Below are 24,519 nucleotides of genomic sequence, written 5' to 3'. Positions count from 1 at the left end.
GAGCTGGAGCGATTGCTAACTAATGGCTGTAAAAACTGCTGTGGCTTTTTGCTCAAGAATAGTTTTTCTGTTTTGCTAAGTGCTGTTGTCTTTGCACTGAGTTTCTATGTGCAGGTGCCGGTGTTTTGGTAGCGGAAGATGGTGCATAATGGGTTTAATTTCTACAGAAGCCAAGCTTGGTCTTTGATAGAGCTTCCTGGGGACGGATGTCGGCTGGAACACGCCGGCATGCTGGGATGGAGGGGTGGGTGGGCAGCAGGCACGTTTTCCCTTTAAGGCCAAGGCCTTTTGTAGCTAGAGGGTGACCTTGTTTCTGCCCGTGAAAGCAGAGCAGGTTCTCCCAAGGGGGGCCCTGAAGCTCTCACTGGAGCCAGGCATGTTCCCTTCCAAAGCCTCTATGGGATTCTCATGTGCGGACAGGCTGCTGAGTAGCAATGCATTGCCACAAAATTCAGAGCCTTAAAGATGAGAGCACTGTCTTGGGGATGGCTCCAAACTCAATGGGAGCGTTGCATCCTGAATGTCCTAGGCTGAGCCTGTCTCTCTAATGGCCTGGCTCAAATTCAAATGCTCCCAAGCTCTGGGTGGATTAGAGTAAAATTGGGAACCAGATCCAAACTCAGTAAGTTTGGCCCATCTCTACATTATATAATCTTCTCCCTTTTCTTTTCCAAGTGGCTAAGCTTTTCAGCCGGTCGCCCACCATCCAGGACATTCGGTCAGTTTAGTGATAGTTTCACCAAAACAATTCTTATAATTGTCCCATCAGAGCTGAGCTCCCCAGATCTTTACTTTATCTGCCTCTCCCACTTGCCAGGTGGCTGTGTCTATAGGAATATGTAGTGAACAGATTATTCAATTAGGAATTTAACACATGATCAGGTGATCACTTAAGAGGATTTCCAGTAAAACAGGATTTGAATAAACTGGTGTGCGAGTAATGTATTCTCTTAACTGGTTTATTCCCTTATCAGTTTTTTTTTAAGCACCTTAGCACATTCAGTTTGTCATTGTTGATCCTTTTCTCAATGCTCTCCCTTCCTCCCCGATTTATGCAAATCCTCAGTAAGGCATTTAATGCGCTGCGCGTGTCAATAGCGTTGACATCTCCAATAAAGCCTTATACTTCATGCAGGCCCTGGCTGATTAAGACTGGGGGACAGGGCCAGATCTTGGAAAGGGAAGGCTTCCATTCAGCACTAGCCACTTCCTTTGAGTTGGCTTCGCCGGTGGAGCGCCTGATTAAATCTCCCCCTGTCTTGTTGCTGTATTTCTTTTGATGAAAAGGGTCTGCTGAAAATGCTTCTTCTCTGTGCACTGTAATCTTACTGATCTATGAAGGAATTTGAATAGGGAACTGAGGCCAGTCCTGTCTGGGTCTATTTCCTGGTGTGTCACTCAGCTATTGGAAGAGCTCAAGGGGGCAGTTAGATGTATTAATGCTCGTCGGCATTAAAATGTATGGGAGGATTTCTCGTCCAAGAGAGAGCATGAGCGAAAGGGGGAGACAGACAGACTATGTGCAGTGGCAGCAAAGAGAACAAAAAAATCCGGCAATAGCTTGTTTGCGTTCTGCCAAGAACCCAATGGAGAAATCAGAGGGTAAAATCCTGCCCTCCAGGTGCACTCCTTGGTGACAGAGCTGACTGACACGTTAGTTGTGGGGACTCACTGCCCCTCCCTGAAAGATGCCTGAATATGTTAATAAGGAAAACTGGAATCGCAGGGTAGGCTGGGAACTGCTTTGCAAATTTTCAGAGAGGCAGAAACGCAGATTTTCCCATTAATTGTGCTAACGGAGCTGGGGATTTTTAAGAAATCAGCCTGGTGACTGCCATGGTAATTTGCATAATGTTACCCAGCATCCTCTGCCGTTCCTTTTGTTTTCTGATGATTGCAGTGATTTTCCAACTTTTTTTTAACATGCACTATTACTTCAGGTCAGTCTTCCTTCCCACCCTGATCCTGCACCTTCCCTGTGGCCATTATAGCCAGGGCTCAATGCATTCTGGATTCTGCAGCTCAGAATTCCCCCTGGAGGCCACTCCTTGCTCTAACGTCTCAGCTCTCATTTTGAAACAAATGGTTTCCAGCCCTCCTGGTTGCAAAGATAAACACAAGCAGAGTGTAACCAAGGCAGCGATGTCTGTCTAAGTCTGCAGACAGCCTGAAACAGTGGCTCTGAGAGGTGTGAACCACCCCATTGATATCAATTGATTGTTAATTCTGGAACCTAATGATGCCACTCTGGGGAATATTGAAAACTAAAACTGTAGGGACAGCATCAAATGAATTGAATGCAGCAGTAACATAAACAGCACGGGGACTGCTGCGCTGACTGTATTATTCATTTTTTGTATTTAACTCAATAAAATCCTCAATTTAAAAAATGACCAGGAGCTGCTGGAGAGCCCAAGGTCCTCGCTGGAGAAGTTTGGCTCCTCTCACCCCAGAGTATGTGGGGACCTTGATTATAACGCTCAGTAACATCGCATGTTTACATTGGTAAATTACTGTGGTCAATCCCACAGGTTTCAACCCCCATTTTTTAAAAGCAGGGGAGGGATAGCTCAGTGGTTTGGGCATTTGCCTGCTAAACCCAGGGTTGTGAGTTCAATGCTTGAGGGGGCCATTTAGGGATCTGGGGCAAAAATTGGGGATTGGTCCTGCTTTGAGCAGAGGGTTGGACTAGATGACCTCCTGAGGTCCCTTCCAACCCTGATATTCTATGATTCTATGACAGTATCAAAGGGGCAAGATGAAAGTAATTCCACTCTACTGCAGTGCTGGGTGCTGCTTCTTGCTTACATCCCCACTTTCTGTTTCTGCGCCATTCAGTTCCTCTCTCTAGGTTTCAGGACTTAACCTGTCTTAGAACCTGAGCTCCTGTTCTAGGCTCCAGGCCTCATTGCTCCAACTTCTCTAGGTTCTGGTGTAGTTTGGCTCTGTCCTCCTATGCATTTGCTACTCGTCCGCTTCTGCTGTCACCCAAGAATTGGCTCACGGCTGAAGTTACCAAAGAAGTGCCCAAGATGGAAAGCTGTGAAGCAGCTACACAGGGCACAGAGAAGGGCTCTGTGGTTTTGAGTGTGCTAACAGAGACCAGTGACCAGTTTCAGAAACAATGAGTCCATTGTTCGAATCACTAGTGTCTCCTCCTGACGAGCCCTGTCCCATTCCTTGGCAGCCCCATGTGAAAGCAGGGGGTTGAGGAGAAAGGAGGGTGGCATCACTCACAATCAGTGCTGATAAAGCTGCTGTTCACGCCAAATCGGTGCTGTGTGGAGGCTCGGTTGTACCAGGCTGGACCTAAACCAGGGGTAATTCCTTGGGGGCAGCTGCTTTCCTTAGGAAGGGTGACGCCCACAGCCTTTGTAACCCCCACTCAGCGTCTTACCCGAACCCCCTTGCCCTGACTCACCTCCTGGTGGGTATGGAATTCATGGCAACCATTCAAGACTGCCAGAGAGATGTGACCCCAGAATATGTGGCAGTAGGGCTTATGTGGACCCCCTCAATGGGATCATTGGAGACTATCCTCTCCCTCGCCCCCCTGGGCATGCACGGTGCGCTCTGCGCTGTACACTGATGTGAGCATGAGGGAGGTATTGTCTCTTTCATAAGCAACCTCTGCTTTCCGTATCCTTTGTAAGCAGCATTTCTTTAATCCCGTCTGAGGGAGAGGACCTGGCAATGCTGGGAGCCTGATGGAGAGCAGGCTGGGGACAAACAAATTGCCTGGAAAGTCTGGTGCAAGGCAAAGTGCCATCTGGACAAGCCAAGGTGTCAGGTTTTTTGCCCTCCAGAAGAGGTGCAAGGGGAGGGCTGAGTGATGTGAGGCACAGAGGGGCCGAGTGGGAGTGACGCACAGATGACTTGAGCTGCCTCAGGTGTCACAGCGACTGCAGGAGTCTTTGTACAGAACCCTGCTTCCACTTCGGACAAGGCTCCATTCCCAGGCTCTTCTCTATTGGTTTGATGGGGGACCACGAGCTGGCCCCATCGTCACAGTGACGGTTCTGGGCAATGGCAGACCGTGTTGGTAGAGGACTAGACTGGTGCTGGTGTGTATGATGAGTTCTGCCGTCACAACCAGGGGGGCTGGAGCAATTTGTGCAGGGGGGTGCCGAGAGCCATTGAACCAAACTGTAAACAGTGTATATAATGGAAATCTCTTCAAGCCAGGGGGTGCGGCAGCCCCGCTAGTTCCAGCACTGATGGTCACACCAGCCACAACAGTAGCCGTTCACATTTTTCTTGCATGTGATCTACCCCTGTTACCCAGGCTCCGCTCTGACTCACCCTCTCTGACCGGTGGGGAAAGTGAGGCCAACAGTACATGCGTCAGACCAAGCAGAGTCAGGCCTGCGACAAACAAGAAACCCAGGCAGGATGGTCCAACACAGAACAAGCAGCAGCCAGAGAAGTCTCTGCCATCAGACAGTTTTCACCCACTACTGATCAGGGCCCGATTTAAACCGGCAGCCAACAGGTCCAAGTGTTACAGCTCAGCACCCATCCCCTGAGCCAGTCAGTCTCCTTGAGTCCCGTTCAATAAGTACAACATAGTCCGTGTGGGGGTCTTCCTGGGCACAGAGGTCTACCTGGACAAATTGCAGGTTCGGGGCTGTTTCATATTGTAGCAATCACACCAATTGCATCCCCGAAGTGCTTTGCAGAGTTAAATAATACATAATAGTTAGCAGCAGCGAGAGAGGGCCAGGGAGAGAGAGAACTTAGGAGCCATAGGCAAGGGAGAAAATATATGTTTTCAAATGAGGTTGGCAGTGAGCTGGCGAGATACAGCCAGGGCTGCTTCCAACTTTTAAAATCCTGCATGTTAGGCTGGCTGACTCTGACTGCCGAGCCAATGAGCCACCTCCAGAAACGGGGCTAAGATGGTTTTTGCTGCACTGCATGTGTATGTATAAACTATGATTTCCTAAGAGCATAAGAACGGCCATAGTGCGTCAGAGCAATGGTCCATCTAGCCCAGTATCCTGTCTTTCGACAGTAGCCGGTGCCAGATGCTACAAAGGGAATGCGCCTGCCCTGGAGACACCTGTATAAATGTTTTTTGGGCTCCCTGCAGAACAAAGACCCATAAAATGTTAATAAAATCATGTATTGGACCTATGTCAGTTGGTGGAAGGTACAAGCTATTGAGCTTCACAGAATTCTTCTTCTGGTCTGGGGAAGGAAACCAGAGTGTGAGCGAAATACAAGTTGGGACAGATTGTTACACAGAAGGCGGTTAACACAAGTGGTATCATGTAGCATGTAACTTATTCTTGGCTGCGCCACGAATAGCTAAGGTTCCTGGGAAGCTAAGTTCATAAGTGCTGGTCAAGTGCCTTGAGAGCCGTGACTGAAAAGCACTATCACAGGGCAGAGTGTTGTTACACATCACTGAGCTCTTCGCTGTTTTGTCTCATTCTCGACCCCAACTCTTTAAATAGCCTAGATCCGCAGGAGCGAACCCAAGCGCTGAGCCCATCAAGACACCGTTGCTGATTAGCAGGTTTCTTCCGCTGCTCCTGCTGCTGATTGTCTTTTTTTTTTTTTTTTTAATTATGCAAAGTCGTAATCAAGGTCCTGAATTAGCTACTCATCTTGGATTAATTAGTGAGGGATGCCAATCAGTTTCAGCAACACGGAAAGGGCTCTGGATGGCTTCTGTTCATTTATCAGCATATCCCTAGGATTGTGTGTTTGTGTGCGCGCGTGTGGCTCTGTGAGTGACTGTGCTGATGGGTGTGACGCTCAGAGGAGTTCAATGAGCTGTATCAGCCAGGTTAGAAAAGCTATTTCTTAGCATGGTCCAGTGTGTGAAACACAGATTTAGGAGCTATCACACCTGGGTACAAGGCCTGGCTCTGCTACTATCTTGGTGAAATCACTTAACCTCTCTGCACCTTTGTTTCTCCATCTGTAGAATGGGGATAATCCCATTTATCTATAAGGCTCATCCCTGGCTGGATCTTGCTGAGGTGTGTTGAGATTCACACGTGGGCAGCTCTAGAGAAGAGAATGGCAGAGATGTTGTTTTCTACATTGGTTTTGATGCTCTAGTTTTATTGCCATTTCTACAGGCTCCTTGTGGCTATTTTAGTTGGTCTCAGACCTCTCTGGCTAGTTGTCCAGGGTATTTCAGGCAATGAGAAGTAAGACTGGGTGGGGTGAAGCAACGGGATTTGACACCTGCAGAGGCGTCCAGGGTTGTAGATGAATATAGGTACATGTGTGCAAAACTTTGGGAGTAAGTGGAGTAACTCAGAACAGACTCCAGCCTTAAGTCCTTAGGACCAATGGTATGGCTTGTGCATTTGCTCCAAGAGAGACCAGATGTCTCGATCCTGAGCCCACAGCTTACAACTGTGTCTGCGAACATGGAGTCTACAAATGTGTGCTCATAACAGGACATATCCTCTCACAGTGCCCAGCTGGAGCACCTGGCCTGGACTCTGGGGATCTCCTTAGGACAAGGAGTCCTTCCAAGCTGAGGAGTGGTAGCAGGCCTGGCCAATGCATGCTACTCTGGCTTCAGGGCTGGAAAAGGGTGCCTGGTGGAGAGGTCCCGAGTCCACAGGACATGGTAACTCATGGACACGCACAGCGGTGGATTTAGCACCCCCATTTCTAAAGAGCTGTTTCATGCAGCAGCATGAAGAGCTGCCCCAGGGATGAAGAGGAGGACTTGCCCCATAGGAATAATGCAGCTTTGGGGTAGCTATAGGTGCCAGCACACAGAACACACCAACTCCAGGGCTGCAGTCTCTCTTCGCTTCTTTCCAGGTGCCTCTTGTCCTCGCTGCAGTGTGGGAGCCCAGTCCCATGCTGTCCCAACACCACCAGCTGGGCCTGTGCCATTCCACTGGGTGACATTCACTAGCTGCTGGTGCTCCATCTCCTCCAGTGATTCTGGCTGAGATTTCACACCCATTGTTACATATTTCAGGAGTCTCGCTCCATGGTTTCTCAGTCCAAGTGCCACAGGTAACCATGGGGACCAAATGTGGTACAATGAGATTTGCATACAATTCTGTACACGCACACCTAGGCACTATGGACTACATGCAATGCAAGGTCTGCAAGAAAGTGGAGAGACCCCCTCCACCCCACATCTACCTGTGTCCCTTCAACAGTGCCCCATCTCCTGGGAGAAGTAAAAACTGCCCTGCTTCCCATGTCACAGAGGGAGGTGAAGAAGTGTTTGCAGGCTAGCAAGAAGAATCCCTTTCCCCTTCACTTTGCCCTGAGTCTCTCTGCCAGAGATTTGACTGTAACACCTGGTCAAAGTGATACCTTGTGACCACTGCTATTTACAGTCATAGCGCCTCCTGGCATTCAGACTCTGTGTTGCACTGTGCTGTACCTCTAACGCGCCCTTTGGATGCTTCCACGGTGCTGCACCGCCTTATCCTTTGCCTTTGTGTTCTGGGACTAGGACCAAGACACTTCTCCAGTCTGGTTCCTTCTGGGGTATCAACCATCCAATGTAATCAGCTTCAGTCAATGGTAAACAAGAAGGCCCCCTTCCCCTTTCCAGGACAATGTCAAAATCACCAGCTTCACTCTTGGGATTTTCCTCCCAAGTGAGTCTCTCCTGGACAGAGAGCCCGGCCTTCTCTGCCAGCTCCCTCAGGCTCCGTTATAAGACCCAGCTGTCTAATGAGCCTTACCTAGCTCTGCCCCCTCTGGCCAGAAGGCAGTCAGTCCATCAGCCCACAGGTGTGGAGCATGTTTCTAACTGAGGCTCTTTCTCTTCTCTAGTTGGTGATGGGAGAAACCCCATCACATACCTATTATACCATCAGCTGTTAAAAGCATCTGCTCTAGTCTTCCCATGTTATTACGAAGACCACTGGCAATGCCACATCTCGAAGGACCTCAGCAGCCCCTCGCTAACGCTCCCCCCACCCCGCCTTCTGACTGCCTCTGAATGTTTACAAAGATCTACACTTCTACACTTTCCACAGTATGCATCCAATGAAGTGAGCTGTAGCTCACGAAAGCTTATGCTCAAATAAATTGGTTAGTCTCTAAGGTGCCACAAGTACTCCTTTTCTTTTTGCGAATACAGACTAGCATGGCTGTTACTCTGAAAAGAGTTTCTTGGCCTCCTTCCCAGGACCATGCTTGGGGGCACTGCAGCTTCCAGAAGTCCTTTCTACATGCTGCAGTGTGCGTTGGTCATTTCTCAGTCCCCGGAGTTTCACTATGCAGCTGGATATTTCCATGAACCGATGTGAGGAACATCCGGATTTGTCAAATCAAGGATGGGTTTCATTTTCCTGATGGGGAGCCTCAACAGTCTCAGAGACTTTTGAGTTTCTTTTTAAGAGGCTAAGTAGTCGCCGATGACTTCAGTGACCACAGTAGGTATTTATTCCCTTAGCACTGCAGGGACAAGACAGCTCTGGGAGCATGTGCTGGATTCTAGTCCGGCTTATCTATCTAACTTTCTTAGAGTTTTATACTGCCACCCATCCGTGTCGTATCTTGCATTGTATCTGTAGCACTGGGCACCTTGCTTGTGAAATCAATCGCAATAGCCAGCTCCTCAGCTGCAGTGGCAGGGCTGTTTTTTCTTGCTGGTGATTATTATTTATTACTTGTATTGTGGTAGCACCTCGGGTCCAGGGTGCCCTCGTGCTAGTCCTGTACAAACACTTAGCACAGGGTACTCCTGCCCCAAGGAGCTTGCAGTCTAAGTATGAGACTAGAGTCAGCAGGGTCCATGAAGAGCCCTGCTTGACTCTCAGATCCCAGAGAGTCCCACTGGCTGCCTTCGTGCTTTCAGATGAGCTCCTGTGGGTCACACTGGGAGCTGTTGTGTGCTAAGCTCTTTGGAAATTCTAGGCCCACACATGGAACGCCGTGGTGCCATTCTTGCACTCGTGTGGCAGTAGTACTGGTCTGCGGCGAGCATCTGCCTAGATGAGAAAGCAATGGGAACAGGACAGCTCACTACTAAGTTCCTATGTGTTCAGGTCCTACCCACTCTTGGAATTTGTGCCCTAGGCCGATGCACTATCACGCCAGTGGATGATATGGATCTCCACCGGTACACCATCACTTGATGAAGTTGGCCCTGCTGTATTTGCCTTTCAAGGCTCCAGAAAGAGCAGGGATTCAATGCAACAGCTCTTCAGACGATGATCGGGCTGGGAGTATTGAGCATAAAAAATGCACCTCTGAAATGTATTGTTCTGTGATCTGAGGAAACAAAATAGCAACCCGGAAGCATATTCTCTCCTTCTTAGTCTGACAGCTCTGCCAAGGGAAAAGCAGGAGAGAAGAAAGGGTGTTCAGCTGTCCAACGCAGCGGTTACTGGCTTGTGTGGCCCTCTGCACTCCGGGGGGAGCATGGGGAATGCTCTGTTTCAGTCTGCTGGCCTTGAGCACATACTGTCTCCAGAGCAACATGGAATCTCTTGGAATAAAGGTGCTACAGAAACGCAAAAGGTATAACTGTGAAGCATGAGCTATTATCTGGGAATGCACAGAGTTTGCCAATGTCACCAAGAATTACTGGTGAGCCATAAGACTGAATAGCCCAGGCTGGCTGGGCATAAGCATCAGGGAGAGGCATTTAATCACTAGGTATTTAAAACCACAGTGACTCCTGTTTTGACTTTATTCCATATTATAGGGTTGCAGGTGGCAGGACCCTGCACAGAGATGCAGGACTATTCTGCTGATTCACCTTGGCATACAGACCAAGCATGTCCTATTTGTTCCAACTCAGGAGCATAGAATGGTACGGAGTTAAAGCAGAGGGAAGTAGGAGCTGAAATAACTACTGAGAAACCCTAGGAACAGTCAAGCCTGGGAGACAGCTTAGGCTGAGGTTTTGTTTCAGGTGGATGTTGGTTAAGGCAGCAATGAGGAAAGGGTAAACCAGGTTTCCCTGCGCGTGTGAGTACTGTGTTGGGAGCAGGGCAACTTACACTATATCAGCGGCATCACATAAACTGACAAACATTCTCATAATCTCTAATGGCGGGATGAGGGGCTTCTTTCTTGTCTTTCACCTGTTCATTGATGTGGGAGAAAGATGCCCCTTCCCCACTCCAAAAGCTTGTCCTGGGGCCTGGCAGTGCTTCTCATTTCTAGTTAGCAAACAGCTGAAGCCGTCCCAGCACATGTACAGTTATTAGAGATGACTACCCTGCAGGTAGGCGGGACCTAAAATAATTTAGGCAGTAACCTGGGGGAGGGGATAGGAGTGTCTTTTTTATTCTGTGTTTGCACAGCACAAGAGGGTCCTACTCCATGACCGGGGCTTCTAGGTGCTACAAACATAATAATACTAATTGATACATAATGGGAAGAAATCCTTTGGCAGAGCTGGAGAACTCAGCCGAACAGCAGAGCTTGCATAGACGAGTCACGCTCATGTCCACACGTCACTGAAGATGGACCAGAACCATAAATTGTGGATGAGGATCTGAGGTGTCCATTTTGGGGTTTTACTTTGACTCATTATGGAGATAAGAGTCATCCAGTCCCGACCCAACCAGCCCCAGCATTCAGGGATGTTCAGATCTGGGGGGTTTGGTTTCATCCCGATCTCTTCTTGGGTCCAAAGCGAACTCGAGCCCAGGGTAAACACACACAGTTAATGCCGCAAGCCCTTTACGGCTTCTGGTTTGAACTGGGTTTTTGTTCCCCGCTGAACTGGATTCTCACAAACATCCATGAAGAGGAGGTGAATTGCATTTAACAAACTCTCTGGATCTTTTGTGTTCCTTGCAGGCATCAGTAATCCATGAATAACTGTGCACGGCTGTGTTCAAGCTACTGCATTCTTGTTGAATCTCAGACTTTCTTCTGCTAAGCTGGCTTTGTTGAAAAGCCACTGGTATTTTCTCATGGGGTGTACGGCTTACTCTCCTGAGCTGCCTTGGAGGAGCGCACTCCTGGGAAAGCATCTGAAGACGTAGGAGGCTATTTAGAGGCGTAGTTTCCAAGAGAGGTTTGCATGCCGAGTTCCACTTCCAGTAGAGAATTGATGCAGAACATATGTACTCACAACGCTATATATAACCAGTGAGCGTGTGTGTGTGTGTGTGTATATACACACACACACACATACATGCTGCTTATTCACATGCTCAGCCATTCTGTCCAATTCCTTGCAGTCTCCTCTCAGAAATGACAGCTCCCATGCCCTACTCAATGACTCTTGAGACCATCACCTGGAGGGCGATGGGTGAAATTATTTTGAGAAGACCTAAAAGGCCTGCTTTTTGGAAGGATGGGTTGTGCAAATAGGCATCCGCTTGGGCACTTAATTTGTACGCACCGATTATGGTGACAGCACGTGGAATTGTGAAACGTGCACGTGCAAATGGGCAGTTGCGCACAGCTATAATTAACTGCATGTGCAGCGCCGTCATGCAAAAGCGTGCCTCTCCTTCTGAACATCAGACATTGGGGTGACGGGCGTTTCATGTGCCCAAAAAGGGTTGGTGCAACTAATGTGGGCTCAGCACAGTGCCCAAAAAATGAAGGGTGATGGGTGGAATTCGGGTATAAGGATCACCTTGGGTAATCCCCTCTTTTCATCACTTTATCCAAACAATCCCTACACAAAGATTTGTAAAAGTGTGAGCTTCCCAAATTAGACATTTGCATAAAAGCAAAATACCTTCATGGTGAGTTCTACCAGGCATGTGAATACCAAGGCAGGTCATTCAAGTTATAATTGGCTCTAATTAGCACTTCCACCAGCTGTAACATTCTTTACTTTCAGCCAAGTGGCACTCAAAAGGTGAGAATTTTTTTTCCTGCCTCTGAAATCATTAAGGAAATCAGCTCTGCTCTGATCCTTACAAATGACTGATCAGTCTAAATGAGAACAAAACACATCAGCACAAGTGGAGGGTGGCTGCTGGAAAGTAAAATTTGATACATACAGCCAAAAAGCCTCCCTTTATTGATCAGTAAAAGCAAATTCTGCTAGAAAGAGGTGAAAAAAGTAATATATGAAACACAATGGATCAGATTCTTCTCTCAGGTCCAATCCCAATCCAATAGTCTTTACAGCCAAATAAATCAAAGGGCCAGAATGATCCTCTTCCTAGTGCCCAGAGATTAACCAGGATTCAGTCAGACCCAAGGAACGTGGAGTTGATCAGAACAGAAAGAGCCCGAGTCAAGAACCCAACAGAACGAACCCAAGCCAAGAAGACCTTGTAGAAATTCAGGGCCATGTTCACAGAGCTAAGCAAATTCACCCCTAATGTGTTACGATTAAGTGTTCCACTCAGAATGCTGCTGGAGGACCCGATAGGATCGGTCTAGGGTGACAGGCTCAAGAAGAGCTTTCAGGAATTTAAAATATAATTGTCATGGAAGCGTCAGTACTGAAATATTTTGAGAGTAACAAAGAGCCTAAAATCTGAGTTGATGGATGCTGGAAAGAGCAGAGAGCAGACGTTTTTCTCTTATCTAGCCCCCCCCCGTTGAATGTCAGGGAACCACGGGATGGTGACTGAAATGTAAATACAGTAAAATCCCTCCCTACAATCACAGGAGAACACAGCCCCTTGCGCTGGTTGGGCCTGGGCATGTAGCCCTCTGTGCTCAGTTCTTTATGCACGTCATTGACCTTGAGATTTTTGCCTAATAATGTTGGACCTTTAGTTTCTACATACTATGGAGCCGGACACATCAGAAATCCCTTTTACAGACAGCCTCTTCATTGCTGGTCTCAAAGGGCCTTTTAAAATGTGTGTACGTAGGTTGGATTCAAACTATTTTAGAGCTTCAGAGAATATCTCCCACGCATCCTCTTAGGATCATAGTCGATAGTGTTGGAAAAGACCTGTTAGATCAAGTCCATTTCCCAGCAAGGGAAGAATACGGTTTCCCAGTAGGGGCGTTATCCAGGACTGCCCTAACTCTCCATTCCCCATGCCCTTCCCTGCGGTCCCTGGGTTTTCATGGCATCTGCATAATATCCCCAGAATGGTTACATTGTAACAGGTTGCTTTATTGATGGGAGATCCCGGGGGTCCTGGTGTTGGGCACCAGTGTACATTTCCACAGGAATACACGGCATCCCAGAATACGGCTGCTCAGGTTATTTCATTTTCCAGTGTGGAGGAAGGGAGGAGAAATCTGGAATAAGTTAGGAGGCTCCTTGCCTCCCAGCCTGCGAGCTTTTCATTTGGTAGGTTTCCCTTTATTTTGAAACTGGGTCAAGCAGCAATTGAAAGAACATTCAAGCTAACAACCCCAGACTGAAATATCGTCGAATCTAAATTATTCAGGCCTGGTTAAAAAATGTAACAACCCAACAAAACTCAGAGATTAAACTAGATCCTAACACCCGCAAACAAGCCCACCCTCCTCTCACATAGCCCCTCTGGTCTGAAGAAGGCGGGTTAGCCAGAGATAGGGAGACCTAATCCAGGATTTGATTCGTAGGTCTCTTTCACGATGACAGACAGAATAATCTGGCTCCGAAGCAGTAATCTGGCATGGGACAGCAAAGGCACTAGGCAGGGCACTGAGATGAGCAAGGGCTCGTATGCCATGCAAGAGGAGGGTAAGCACAGAGGGCATGGGACATAGGCGCTGACTTCGTGAATGCTCCGGGACTGGAGCACCCATGCGGAAGAAATGGTGGGTGCTCAGCACCCACCGGCAGCCCCCCATCAGCTTCCCCCCAGTGCCTCCCACCTGCTGGCCGGCCCCGGTCAGCTGTTTTGCAGCGTGCGGGAGGCTGGGAGAGAGACAGGGGGGAGGAGCGCAGACATGGTGCGCTTGGGGGAGGGGGCGGAAGGAGGCAGGAAGAGACGGGGTGGGGGTGGGAAGAGGCAGGAGGGGCCTTGGGGGAAGGGATGGAGTGGGGGCAAGGCCTGGGGCAGAGCCAGGGGTTGAGCACCCCCCAGCACATTGCAAAGTCAGCGTCTGTGGCACTGGAAACCCACTTGGAAGGAATTCATACTGAGTTCTAGCCGAGTCGAACAGATTGCCGCAGGGCCAGATTCTCAGCTCATATTAACTGGCACAACTCCAGTGAAATAAATGCAACATTGCTAATTCACACTGGCTAAGGATCTGGCCCTATTATACAGCAGACTCACACTTAACCGATTTTCACCTGTGAAGGTGTTTCCTCTCCTTTCTACACCAGTTCTCAGGGCTTGTTGGAGGAGCGCCTTTATAAATGGAGAAATTACGGGTGACCCGGCAGGCCCCTGGTGTTCCACACAGCTTGAAACAGGGAGCGATCACACATCCTTCCCTCAGCAGCTGTTAGCTGTTGTCAGTGATGAGCTGCCAGAAGCTGAAGAACTGGTTTCTTCAGTCGCTCCGGGTCTTCGGTGGCACTGAACGACTGCAGGGCTGCCGGGTGAGTAGAAATTCTCAGGGGAGCCTCCCCAACGGAGAGTTCAAGCGGGACGGTCAGGACGGTCCCGCGGGCCGCAGTTTGTCGAACCCCTTTAACAACCGGTTCTAAGCCGGCTGCAAAATTTAACCGCCGGTTCGCGCGAAAGGGTGCGAACCAGCTCCAGCTCAGTACTGGCTGTTGTACTTTTAAGTTACCGTTGTTTTAGTCAAGATCCCAGCCATGGTTGTGCGCCACTGCGAGCGCTGTACTCTGTGGCGGGCGCTAGCAAGTGGCAATGCCAAATTTCTGTAACGTAGAAGAGCGACTAGAGCTGAACCCGGTTTCCTCCCTCTGGGCACCGCTCCTGTTGTGAGGCTTAAGCGCATTGCTCAGTAGTAGCTTGTGGTTTATTGAAAACTGTGTTAAAATGATAAAGCTATTGGGGTTTTCCTGGTCCTGCTTGCAAGCTAGGGCTCTGTAAGGAAGCATGCAATCGGGGTCTTTCAGCAGTTGATCTTCCAAGAGCCAGCCTAGAGCAAGGTGGGGTGAGTTGTATCTCACTGCCTTAGGGAGCAGCCTGCTTTGTCTCTCTCTGGTTTGGGTTCTTGTCCATTAAAGTTCTGGATTCTAAAAAATAAAGTCGTGTTAGGTTGTGACCTTCCAGAAAGTTTATCTAACTTCTCTGCTTGTATGCCATGAACATAACATAGCTAAGGGTTTCCTTGATATAAAGCTGTCAGAGCTGAGCTGTCAGCTTTATTAGGCACTGTGAGAAGTCTCTATGTATAGCCCAATGCATCTGAGCCAGACACACTGTGCTTTCCCAGAGAGTGCACTCACTGGCAGCTGACTCAAAGAACCCCCCTCAATATTTACCAGCCTCTGAAAACTGGAGCAGAGGCTGAGTCCTTAATGGAATGTGCTTTCAGCCAGCACAATTTATTTAAAAGCAGACAGATCCTGCCAATTAAAAAAAATAAAACTAAAAAACCAACCCCTGCTGACTTGGCTGCTTTCCATGATGTCAAGTGCCACTGGCTGTGAGGGCAAGGGGAGAACGTAGAGCTGACTGGACGTGTGGGAAGGGACCTAGGAGAATGTGGAGCTGACTGGACGTGTGGGAAGGGACCTAGGAGAACGTGGAGCTGACTGGATGTGTGGAAAGGGACCTAGGAGAACGTGGAGCTGACTGGACGTGTGAGAAGGACCTAGGAGAATGGGGAGCTGACTGGATGTGTGGAAAGGGACCTAGGAGAACGTGGAGCTGACTGGACGTGTGAGAAGGACCTAGGAGAATGGGGAGCTGACTGAACATGTGTGAAGGGACCTAGGAGAATGGGGAGCTGACTGGATGTGTAGGAAGGGACCAAGGAGAATGTGGAGCTGACTGGACATCTGGGAAGGGACCTAGGAGAATGTGGAGCAACAATCTGCCGACCAACACACAAACACACTGTGAGTGTCCAGGTGGGAGGCTTTGAGTCACGCAGGAATGTGTTACCTCTCTAGATACTATACCTGGCTGTTGAGAGGGGGGGCGGGGGTTGTGGAGTTACCTTGTAGTTGGAGGTTGAGGTTGTGGCAGGTTTACCTTGTGGAGGCATCACTGACCCCTCACACATCCACCGCACATCGCCCCTAGCCCCCGGTGCCTCTCCGGACCCTCACCCCTCCATCACCTCTGGCCCCTGCTGCCCCCTCTGGGCCCTCAGCCTCAACCCAATTGCCCCTGGCCCCCACTGCCTCCCTACCCACCTCCCCATCCAAGGCTTAATTTGTCCCCGGGCTTGCTGGGGCTGCGTTAAGTCTGCTGTGAAAAGTGATATTAACAAACATACAAATGTCAATTTTTACAGCAGCAGACTTACTAGCTAGCAAGTCTAAAAAAAAGCAACCAAAAAAAGCAAAAGAAACGACAAAAAAAGACAAGAACATGCAAAGCACCGTATGTGCGTTTCTATTCTGTTTAGGCTCAGTCAAGAACAGAGACAACTGTACATTATTTTTATTATTGAGTCTGCCAAAAACCCTACCTAAATAGATCACAGCGATTTGGCCATGTATATGTGCAAATTGATTTGTTTTTCCTAAAGTTAATTAAGTATTTTAGGAAAATTGTCAGACCGGCCACCAGCAAGAGTTGGTGGCTGCACGCTGGGGCCACCAAAAAATTTGTTGTGAGAACCCCTGGTCTAAGCAACACGTGAATGTAGCAGACAGTGGGAGAGGGGGAAAAGGGGAGGGGAAGACAATGCATTTAGGGTAGGTCTGGATTAGTAAAGTAGTTGAAGGGTCGCTGACACGGATTATCTAACCGCGACCTAATCACAACGTCTTCTCCTAATCCCTAGGGCCTGAGCCCAAGCCATCCGTGAGAGTCTTTCCACTGAATTCAGGGTATGTCTACACTGCAAGTGAAGGTGAGTGTGGTATAGCTGGGCATAACTGTCCTCGCTTTAATCTAGCTGGCATGGGTAACAATAACAGTGAAACCAAGGCAGCAAGGTCTACCCACCCATGTACAAACCCGGCAGGGACCCTGGACACGTACTCAGGCAGCTAGCCCCTGCGGCCACATCTTCACTATTGTTACCCTGCTAGCTAGATTAAAGCAAAGACAGGTGTGTCTATCCATGCTAAAACCACACCTTCACTTGTAGTGTAGATGTACCCTTTGGGTCAGGCCCTTAAACTGTATTCACTTGCTAAATAACCACTGACTAGTTATATGAAACATCCCCTGCCTGTTATTTCTCAAAATCTCTGGTTCCAATTTATTATTAACATTTCTAATTTTTAATAAATGTTAAGATTTCTGCCTTTTTTCTAATTCCTTTTAACCCTCTGCCTGTTTCTAGTTTAGTTTTTTTAAAGATTTCTGCCTCTAGCTATAATTTCTATTTAAGCCTCCAACTGTTTCGAGGTTGTCTTTTTTGGACTATCTATTCCTATTTTTTGTAAACACCAGCTATTTGTGTGTGTGTGTAGAAGTCATTCATGAGATGTCTATGCTAGCAGTCGTGCCAACCCCATGCGTTCAAAAATCACAAGTCAGTGCCTCAAAAATCATGAGATTGACTTAAAATCCTGAGATTTTTAAACAAAATACATGTTACATTCTTGCTGTTTGCTTTCAGGAGTTTGAAGCTTTACCATGCACTCGGATCACATTTTCGAGCTTTTTTCTGCAACCATGAAGCTAGAAACTTACTTTAAAAGAACAACAACACAAGCTGAGATTCCCTCATAATCACATGAATCCGGGAGCTGGGGCTTGGAGAAAACATCATACACCACAGAATTCATAATAAAATTGTGAGAGTTGCCTCTTTACATGCCCACATCCAAGGAGGTGGTTCCCTATACATGTCCTAAGAGCATCGCCATCTGTCCTAGTCCCTAGGTGTGATGTATAACAACATAAATGCTGCTTGGGGAATCTCCTCTGTTGCCTTTGCAGCAATGAGCAGTGCAGTTTATCACTGTCTGGCTCTCTGGCTTGACCATAGCTCCAAAGGCTTGGCATTGCCTAACTATTCTAATTTCACATCCAGCTTGCTAATTCCTATGGCATATTTCCCCTCTGCTCCGTCTCCAGTAAAGTCAGCTCAGCCGCCTTGGTCCTGAAACAACGTAGTGGAATGGACACAAATTTTCAAAATGTTTCACTGTTGCTGAATCCACAAAAAAAGTTTTGGCTGAAAAATTTTGCCCAGCTCTGGTCATTTCCTCCTGTAAGGCTATAACCTCATTTCCAGTGCTTACTTTGCACCTCTGGGCTTGGCAGTTCATAGCCCCTTTCTTTACAAATTAAGCACTGCGCATCTTGCTTCCATTGAAGTCATTGGGAATTTTGCCATTGGCTTCAATGGGAGCAAGACTGGGCCCAGAACACCACAGCAAGGCTTGAGCCTAGGAATCACTCGGCTCCCATTCACAAACCCAACATGTAAAAAAGCAAAAGGCCAGATGGACACAAACCCTTTATTTTGATGTAGCTGCCTGTGTGGACACGTGGTCCCCTGTGTGCAGATGTGGGGACAGTGGGATGTGACACTCTGAAGGTGTCATTTTGCCCTATGGTCACGGTGGGCTCTTATAATCGGACTCATTGGCTGGCGGACTGCCCCATCCCACATCAATTTGTAGAGATCACCTCCAGGGCTGGTTCCTGCCATAAGCAGGACTAAGCATCCTAGGGCTATGGTTCTCAACCACAGGTACATGTACCCCTGGGGGTACGCAGAGGTCTTCCAGGGGGTACATCAGCTCATCTAGATATTACCTAGTTTTACAACAGGCTACATAAAAAGCACTAGCGAAGTCAGTACAAACTAAAATTTGATACAATGGCTTGTTTATACTGCTCTATATACTGAACACTGAAATGTAAGTACAATATCGCTATTCCAATTGATTTATTTTATAATTATATGGTAAAAATGAGAAAGTCAGCAATTTTTCGGTAAATAGTGTGGCTGTGACACTTTTGTATTTTTATGTCTGATTTTTGTAAGCAAGTAGTTTTTAAGTGAGGTGAAAGTTGGGGGTCCGCAAGACAAATCAGACTCCTGAAAAGGGGTACAGTGGTCTGGAAAGGTTGAAAGCCACTGTCCTAGGGCAACAGGCTATTTATTGCATGTGGCAGGCTGGGTGGAGAGGACATTTTTCATAGTTTTCCCAAAACCCTACAGCTGGCCCAGAGTAAACCATTTTCCTTTTGTCTGCTAAAGCTCTCCCAGGTTGGGCCTGGAGACGCCATTAGTGGAGATCTCACCCAGCCCAGCCTGTGCCTTTGAGGACCTGGGGCCTGGGACCTTTCTCTGCAGAAATCTAGGGAGTGAAGCGTCCGTGTTCATGGGAAGTTCCTCATCTGTTTCAAACTGCGACGCGTCTTTCTTTATGGTGGTGTCGGCATTGTTACAGCAGCCACCAGCTGCCCCTCTGAACCGTCTCTTTGGGCTGCTCCGTGAGAGGCGGTTCCTTTGTCCTGTACAGATTGATTGATGTAAATGAGACTAATAGGTTTTAACTGAATAAGTTCAGGATAAATTGAGTTTCATCTCCACAGGAGCCAGATGGCACGATGATGTCGTTACAGAGAATGCTCCATTAGAGACACGCTTATTTGTTTATTTACTGGTGAATCCAAAACACTTTCTCGGGGTAAAGTGCACATTACACTTGGAAAACCCTGAACAGGTTTTGTGACTTTTAATATGGAGCATACAGTTCCGATTCTGGGCCTTTCCTAACCAAGAGTCACCGTGGCTAACGCATTCAGCGATCACTAGCACCCGCTGTTATTAAATAGCCCTCGTCATCAGAACAACACACAGGGGCTGCAATGGGACCCAAGAACTTTACTGCCTGCTACACCGACTGTGGTTCGTGAGGGAAAATACCTCTTAGATCACCGAGTCAGTCTTCCCTGGGGAGGCAGGACATATTGTCGTCCTGTGACAGAGGGCGAAATGCCAACCCCAAAACTGAACAAATCATGAGTCGAGCTCCGAAAATCATGAGATTGCTTTGAAAATCATGAGATTTCAGAGGCTTTCGGGCACACGCGGGTCACGTTTGCAAACTTTTCTCCACCACCCTGAAGGCTAGAAACTTTCTTTTAAAAAAAAACGAAAGCCAAGATTCTCCTGCAAAGTCCTAGGTCCAGGATTTGGGGCTTCAAGAAAACCACTAAATATTGTGAGCCTATAAGATCGCGAGCGTGCGTATCAGCCAACACAGTGGATCTCAGTGTACGTCTACACTGCAGGCAGAGGGGTGCCTGCAGCACGTGCTAACTCTGCTTTAGCCAGCTCAAAAGCAGTGAAGCACGTCAGCGTGGGCCAGCCACTGAAGGATGCACCCAGGGTCCTGGTGGGCTTGTACCACCTCTGCTGCCATACTGACACCACTTCATTGTTACTGTTATTCAGGCTAGCTCGATCAAAGCTAGCTTGGGCCCATCTGCTGCAATCCTCTCTCTGATTGTAGGAGTGGGTGCCTTGCTGGCCAGGAAGGCGGAATACAGGTGCAATTGCCCTGAACTGTGACATGATTGCAGATGTAGCCATAACCTTAGCCAACAAGCCTAGAAAAGTTTCAGAGTAGCAGCCGTGTTAGTCTGTATTCGCAAAAAGAACAGGAGGACTTGTGGCACCTTAGAGACTAACCAATTTATTTGAGCATAAGCTTTCGTGAGCTACAGCTCACTTCATTGGATGCCTAGAAAAGACAACCACACCTGCTTTACCAGAACCTGCTCTTTTCAAGGAAGCAAATCCTTCTGGTTAAAATCAAAGGCAAAAATATTATGGACAGGGGCTATACAATTGCAAACCAACAGGAAAATCGACTTTGGGGCATATTTTTGAACATAGCCTCATCGTCTGCCGCACCTGCTCATGTTACCTAAACCCTGGTTATGCTGCCCCCTAGTGTGGGGGGAGGGCGTATGCTGTTACATTCCATGATAAATTTCCCATCCCTTACCGGAGTTAATCCTGCTGCTGATCATTCCATGCTACTGCCTGTTGCCCGACTGGGTCCGTGCCATAGAAAGGCGAAAAGTGCCATGCGACTAATAAGATAAATGGCTGTGGCTGTTATTCACAAACTCAGGAGCTGCTGAAGTGCTTGTTGGCCCATGCAGTCTGCTGGTTCCTAATTGGCTTCATTTTTCATACTGGAAGATGGCATTTCTGTGAGACAGTACATAGCTAATGGAGAAAAGCGAGCTACATCCCAAACATAATCCTCAGTGCATCAGGGAAAGGCGATGTTCTGCTGGACCACCTTTGGTCAGCGGTTATCAAACATTCATTTTTTCCACCTTCCATATTCCTGGGTTTCTCCTCCAGTGCGCACCTCCTGAGGAGACTGAGGTTCTGCCATGCTGACCTGTGCATCAGCAAAAATATTTTTTAAACGGGGCAAATATATTTGCAGAAATGAGTCTGACAGCTTTGGAAGAGCCGTGGGAGCTAAGCCCACCTCCTGAGACAGGCTGGTTCCATGAACTGAACTCTGTGGTGCAAAAACACGTGGCAACCCTAGTCCTGCGTTATCTTTAAGGACATATGTGAACCAGGCTTCCGAGAAGGAGAATGACAATGACTTTGCACATATACACCCCCTTTCATCCCAGGATCGCAGAGCACTTTACAAAACCAGGTAAGTGTCATTAGCCACCGTTTAACAGACGGGGAAAGTGAGGTACAGAAGGGTGAAGGGAACTGCCCAAGGTGACCCAGCAAATCAGTGACAGAGCCAACAATAGAAACCCGGGCCTCTGCCTTACAGTTGCCGCCTTGCTCCCTCCTAGGCCGTACACTGCATGCCTCTTCGAACTGGTCAGCATTTTTGAAACGAAACTTCTTGTTATTGTTAAAAAATAGCCTTTTTCAAGAACTGTTGAGACATTTTTTTCTAACTGTTCCAGTGTTTACAAAATGTTCATGACATTTTTCTCAACAAAACAATTATTGAAATTATCAAAATGTTGCGCTTACCAAACTCTGGTTTTCTGGTAAATGAAAAATGTTGACAACCCTTTTGATAACGATTTTGATTTAAAATTTTCCGCCACTGTTTTCTTTTAATCTTGTGAAATAGACACAACATTGCAATTTCCAAGTTTTCCCTGCATTTTTGGCCTCTAAATTTTTCACCCAGCTCTCTTGCCCAGGAGGCTGGCTGGCTGGCTGGTGCCACAGGCCCTGGCTCTGGTTCTTATTGAAAGTGGAGCAGAAGCTAGTTTGATTAATCCCTGGGATGGATTTATTTCCTGGGGTGTGATCCCTGGCTCTGCAACCTGCGCGAAGGTGAGAGTCTGCATTTGCATCTGCCCTGACTGTCACTTAATATACCTCTGTTTTTTAGGGAGTCGTGTGAAAGGGAAGCAAACTGATGTTGTTTAGCAAAGTTATAAATCAGAAAAGGGGAAATAATCTCACAATAATAAAGAGAAACCCCTGTAACCAAGCACTGCCTAATTGCTCCGTGGTAGCGCTCAGGGAGAATGGGTAGTGAGGTAGTGGCTCGGTCACAGGCATAAGGCTACAACTAGAAAAGGTGCAGTCTTGCTCTCACCCTCAGCTGTTGTGGTTCCTGCCACTTGCCTGGACTCATACCTGGAAGACCCCTCAGCAAGTGGCTCGTTCCACTGAAGGAGGGGGAGCTAGGATGTAGTTAACAGGAAGAAAGGGGAGTCGATGGGGAATTTCACCTACCTTCACAGGGCCTGATTCACCATTACCTGCCCCGCCTGTGTCATTTACATCCGTGGGTATAAAACGTTACTAGATCAGAGTGATGGGAAGTCAGGTCCACAATGTCCTTTCGGCAACAGAAATGCCAGCATCTTATCGAGGCCACTTGTCTCTACCTATGCCAGGGCTTTGAGCTTCACTTGCGAGGGCAGAAGCGAGTGTACGTGGCACACAGTCCTTCTGGCCCAACCTGCCTGCTTGCTCCTTCCTCTGAGCAGCTGTGTTATTGGAACAGACCAGGATCCCACTTCCGGGGGTGCTCACAGAACGGGGTTTTGGATATCTCCGGGCTTTGCCAACTGAGAGGCAGAGAAAAGAAGCTTGGAAACTGAACCAACACGGTTCACTCTGTCAGGCTTCCCAGCCTTGACAGCGTCTCCTTCACTGTCTGCTTGGTGAAAGTGTGCCCCACACTCCCTGCTCCTCAGCTGGGCAAACACTGGTTCCTGCCCACTAGACATGAGATCTTGGGAGGTGTGGAGAAAACTCCCATACACTGTGGGGCTGAGAGAGCTCAAGGGGCTAGAGGCAAAGAGACTCTGAGCTGTAGCTCACGAAAGCTTATGCTCAAATAAATTGGTTAGTTTCTAAGGTGCCACTAGTACTCCTTTTCTTTTTGCGAATACAGACTAACACGGCTACTGCCCTGAAACATCCCTTCCTACTGTGGAACAGAGGGAGGCCTCTCTCTTTAGGAGTTAGAGGGGGATGGAGACAGGTTTTGGGGGGATGGCAGGAGATCTCTAGGATATGTTTAAACAGGCAAACACATGGAAACACACACACATACACGCACACAGGCTTGGGTCTAGGAAATTACACTAAAGAGTTCCCCTTTTGGGCCACTACCAGTTCAGCTGCCATGGATGAGATTTTAAAATTCCCTGCTTTAAACAATGTTTCTCTCTCTCTCTCTTTCTTTCTCTCTCCCCAAATTACAGCTGGACAAATACAGCAAAAACTATTTTTTTTTACTATTTGCTCTGAACTTTAAATTGAATCCACATTGGCCGTGTTCTTTCTCCTTTCCCCTTCATGCCTTCCCACAAACGTTCATGCAAACCAGTCAAATGCTAGTGAACGCCAAAGTTGCACGTGTGTATTTGTGTGGGATGTGCTTGCATGCTCATCCAATCAGGGAGCAAAAAGGTAATCACACCTGACTATTCTGACCAATCATAATTTACCAAGATAGTTTGACTAGTGAGTAATGAATCATGTTTGTGATCTACAGAACACTGCAAAAGTCACCAAACACTTTTGCTGAAGGAAAATAAAACGGGAAGAAATTGCCACCTGCCCAGGATTGTCCCACAAAGGAAAAAGAGACAAATTCCTTGGGTAAATTATTTGTTTTGGATTATTCACTCTGTTCTATTCCGAATGAAGAGGATGCTGAGGAACTGTTGCCTACTGTATCTCTCTAATTTCCTCCGGCATCATCACAGCCAGCACTGCGTCCCACAGGACCTGTGAGCTGATTTATGGAAGGTGGCACTTACTGACTACCAGAAGATTGTAACTCATAATGAGGCTCTTCAAAGTTGCAGCCGATGCATGTGAGGTGGGAAACAGGACTGCTGTTGTCTTTCCCCTCCTTGGCTCCTACCTACTTTAACTGTTCTGGTTCCAGGAAAGCCCCTTACTAGTCAGAAAGTAAAGAAAATGTCACATCCCCCTCTCCTTCCCCTAATGGGCTCAAACATTGTTTCTTTCAGTGGATACAGACATGGGCTACTTAGTCTGACATTAATATAGTTCTGGGGTGTATGTTTCTGGGACCTTTGGGATGGCAGGGCCATGAATGAGGAGACCCAAAGGTGTCAACTGCAAATGATGGAGCAAAGCCAGGGTTTGAATGGGTGGAAAATCCACAGCTGGAGAAGAACAGTTTGGTAC

General features: G+C 47.8%; 1 protein-coding gene across 1 annotated transcript in view; it reads left to right on the top strand.

Annotated features, from left to right (window-relative positions):
- The first annotated feature begins 14,355 nt into the window (after window positions 1-14,355).
- SLC29A4 (solute carrier family 29 member 4) overlaps window positions 14,356-24,519 on the top strand; it is a 40,386-nt gene continuing 30,222 nt past the window's right edge. Inside the window, exon 1 of the mRNA XM_074965157.1 lies at window positions 14,356-14,371. The gene's annotated coding sequence lies outside the window, so the exon portion shown is untranslated. The remainder of the gene's footprint in view (window positions 14,372-24,519) is intronic.

This window comes from Natator depressus, chromosome 10 (assembly GCF_965152275.1).
Source record: "Natator depressus isolate rNatDep1 chromosome 10, rNatDep2.hap1, whole genome shotgun sequence".
Lineage (NCBI taxonomy): Eukaryota > Metazoa > Chordata > Testudines > Cheloniidae > Natator > Natator depressus.
The sequence above is the reverse complement of the archived record's forward strand: the minus strand, read 5'-3'. Positions and strand labels throughout refer to the sequence as shown.